Source organism: Echinops telfairi, unplaced genomic scaffold (assembly GCF_000313985.2).
Source record: "Echinops telfairi isolate 266 unplaced genomic scaffold, ASM31398v2 ScPeMD7_14;HRSCAF=57, whole genome shotgun sequence".
Taxonomy (NCBI): Eukaryota; Metazoa; Chordata; class Mammalia; order Afrosoricida; family Tenrecidae; genus Echinops; species Echinops telfairi.
The window spans coordinates 11,129,305-11,133,334 of NW_022103911.1; the positions used below are offsets into that span (position 1 = coordinate 11,129,305).

General features: G+C 42.2%; 1 pseudogene; it reads right to left on the bottom strand.

Annotated features, from left to right (window-relative positions):
- Nucleotides 1-3,466: 3,466 nt before the first annotated feature.
- Nucleotides 3,467-4,030, bottom strand: LOC101647030 (annotated as a pseudogene).

Genomic DNA, 4,030 nt, shown 5'->3' on the forward strand with positions numbered 1-4,030 from the left:
ATTATTGCTTAAGTTGTGTAAGTATATAAGTGTTAGTTATTTTTTAGTTTATATAATTGTAAATCTAAATAGATATATACACCATAAAAGATGACTTCTACCTATGTGCTTTTGCCATATAGGTGTCATGTTTAAACAATAATACTGCCTCATAGCATGCTGAGTTCAAGAAGTTCAAGTGTGCCATTTTATTTTAGAAAAATATTAATGTATATACATTTTTCTTAATGGATTGTGTGACTATAAATCAGAGATGCTCAGTGATAATAGTTTTTAAGTATTCTGAAGATAGTTACCATATCCTTTTTAATTTTATCATTTTCATTGTCAAAGCATTTGCATTATTTGTCAAAATACAGTATATCACCATTGAATAAAAACTTAGTGACTCCTTAGATGGATGAAAGAATGTAGAAATGCATGCATTATACAACAGGATTGCTAAAAATTAAGACAAAGTTACAGATTATCCACCACAACTCAGGTTAGAGTACCTTTTTTGACTAGCAGTTTAAATCTACCTAGAGATGTAACAGAAGACAAACTAGACAACCTGTTTATGAAAGAGTTCACCCTTCAAAATGCTATGGAGCATAATGTATAGTTCTTTAAGTAAAATAAATGGCCCAAAGAGGAAGTCTTCTTATGAAACTGAAAATTCATTTAGTCATGTGTGATTTTTTTTAAGATCACCTTATTGGGGGCTCCTACAAATCTTTTAACAATCCATACATCAATTTTATCAAGCATATTTGTACATATGTTGTCATCATTCTTTTCTAGAACTTTACTTTCTATTGAGCCCTGGGTATCAGCTCCTCATTTTTCCTCCCCACCCTCCTCATGACCCCTTAATAAATTATAATTATTTTCATATCTTACACCGACCACTGTCCCCTTTCCCCATTGCTTTCTGTTGTTCATCACCCTGGAGCGGGTAGGGTGGAAGTGTGTCAATCATTGCAGACGATTTCCCTTTACACCCCGCCCCCAACCCCACCTCCCCCTACCCTTCTGGTATCACTATTCCCAGTCCTGTTCCTTGATTCTGTATGGCACAAGCTCTTGTCTCTCATCTGTACCTATGTACATGCTCGGTCCAGTCTGAAGTGAGAGGCAGCACTGGACTCTTGATAGTGGGGGTGAGGAAGCCTCCAAGAACCAGAGGAGTATTGTGTGTTTCATCAGTGCTTTACTGTGCCCTGATTGACTCATCCCATCCTTGTGACCCTTCTGTCGTGGGGATGTCCCATTGTCTACAAATGGGCTTTGTGTCTGCTCTGACCCCCTTCATTCTCAACAATATGGGGTTTGTTTGTTTGGTGCAGATCCAATGATGCCCGTTACCTGGTCCTGATGACACCTTATGATCATACTGGGTGCTGTGCTTCTTCCATGTGGGCTTGTTGCTTCTCTGATAGATGGCCACTTGTTTAACTCCAAGCCTTTAAGACCCCAGATGCTATGTCTTTAAATAGCTGGGGACTATCCACTTTCTCCACCCATTTTACTTATGCATCCATTTTGTCTTCAGTGATTGTGCCAAAGGGTAGGCATCACAGAATGCCCCTTAGTTAGGAAAAAACTGTTCTTGTAATGAGGAAGGGTATGACCAGAGGCCTGAAGTCCATTCACTACCTCAGTGTATTGCCATATAAATATATGTACATAAGCCAATACCTCTATTTTTATGAATTAATGTATTTACATCTGTGCACACCTACGCTTATACCTCTATTCATGGATCTTTCCTCTGTTCCCTTTAACCTTCCTCCCACCCCACCATCTTGCTCTCCCTCCTTGAAGCTCTCAGTACTTGCTCTCAGCTAGATTGCTGTTGCTTCAGCACCCCCAGGCTATCTCCATCCTCCTGGCTGTTCATTGTAATCCCTTAGTTGTTCCCCTGTCTATGGTGTTGTTTACTCACTGCTCCCTTCCCTGGCCTCCTTTCCCTGCCCAAGTCCCAAGCCTATCTTATATAAGTAGGCACACCAACAATAACATAGACCAAACAAAGAGAAAACAAAAGAGTGGGGGTGAAAAGAAAAGAAAAAAGCACGCATAATTCCACTTATGTCCGCTAAGCTTTATGACTCTCTTCCCACTGCTCCTGGGGGGATACTGGGAGCTGCCCTTCCTAGCCTGAAGTCCATTTTAGGGGCTTTTTAGGGGCTTGTGGCTTGGCTTTGCTCCCTTTGCTGATCTGTTATGTTCCCTTCTTGGTTCATCCTGTTGCTGGGGTTCAGAATGGACTATCTCCCCACCATGTGTCCCCAGTATTATCCTCTGTTGTGGTATGCTCCAGTAAGGGGACAACATGTCTTGAGCTGTTGCTAGCCCTAGAGTCATCTCTGCGCCTTAGCAGCTCTGGGTGGGGACGTCCTCTTCTGGGCTGGCTGTGTCCATATGGGGTCTAGACTGTCCTCTTCTCACGTTTCCTTCTTGGTTTGCTTCCAGGTGGGCATGGTATATCAGCTACTCTCCCCAACCTGTAGGGTTAGTGTCACACATACTTTGGGGGGAGGCGGGCGGGAGGAGGGTGTCTGTTTCGCTCTGGTTGGGGTTGACCCTGTAGCCCAGTATTTGCATGCATTGCTACACGTGGTCATGTTGCCCTCAAGGTTTGGTGTGCTGTAGTGGGGTCTGTATGCAGCTCCCAATTCTGTGGAGACATAACCAATACTCTCCCAGTGGTTTTTTGATTCTGTTGATCCTTTCAAATTCCCAGATTTCTGCTTTGTTCTCTTTGTTCTGTTTTGTTCTTTTTTCCCCCACTGGTTTAACTCTGCCCTGATCTTTATTATTTCTTTTCTTTTACTGTTGGAGAAGTTGTTCTGTTGACTCTGGACTAGTAGCTGGAGGTTTTGTGATAGCCTGTCAGTCATAAGATTCTCTTCCTTTTCCATATATGCATTTATTGCTATCAAGCTACCTATAAGTGCTTTTGCAGTATCCCATAGGTTTTGATACAATGTATTTGCATTAGATTATAGAAACTTCCTAAACTCCTCTCTAATCTGGGACAGTACCCATTCATGTGGCAGATCATTATGCCTCCTCCAATTGTTTGACCTTGTTTTTCTTGTTGTCCTTATATTAATCTCCTGCATTCTGCCATGGTGATATGAGAAAGATGTCTGAGTAACCTCTATTTGTTTGAATTTACTCAGGTTCAACTTGTGCCCCAGCAAAGGGTCTATATTTAAAAATGAAACATGAAAAATTGAAAATAGTGTAATTTTTTTTTTTGCATTTGGGTGGAAAGCTCTCTATATGTCTATTCAGACCAGTTGATTAATTGTAGTGTTAACTCTGTAGCCTTCTTTTTTTTTTAGTAGAGCATTTCCATTTTATTATTGAACCTCACAATGTTTTGGTGGTGGCGGCTTGAAAAAGAATACAATTGGGCTGCTGAGTCAAGTCCAGATGGTGTCTCTCCAACAAGCAGAAGCCAGTGGGCTGGTGCTTACACATGAATATCTACGCAGATGGAAATTCCCAAGATGCCCAGGAGCCTGGCCTTGGCGCAGCCTCCAGTACCAACTTCATGTGTCTTTTCAATCACCTCCCCCTTGTATAAGGGAATGCGTTTTCAGAGATGCTCAATAGGGGCCCCAAACAGGAACCAGTTCACATCTGTGATCAGAGACTCCAGAGGATTGCATTTGACCCATGTGTATTTGTTGTAGAACATGGTGTTCAGAGACTTCCTCTCGTAGATGTACCATTTGAGTTGGTCCAAAGCAGGAATGGCTGTATGGTTCATTTTTAGGATGTAGCAGGCCCTTCAGGACAGCAGCCTGGAAGCAATGTAGCCATGTTTGTAGTCAGAAATCCTGGTGGAGGAACACGAGCCTGCATGGATGTTGATGATGGTGGTGCTTTTTTCATTGTCAATGGTCATGGTCTACTGAACATTGCCACCATTGTTGAGTGGACTGATGATGCTGTATACCTCATATCCATGAGCCTGTGCCCCAAAGGTGACCAGCACCACCAGAAATGTCACTGAAAAACAGACCAGTCCCAT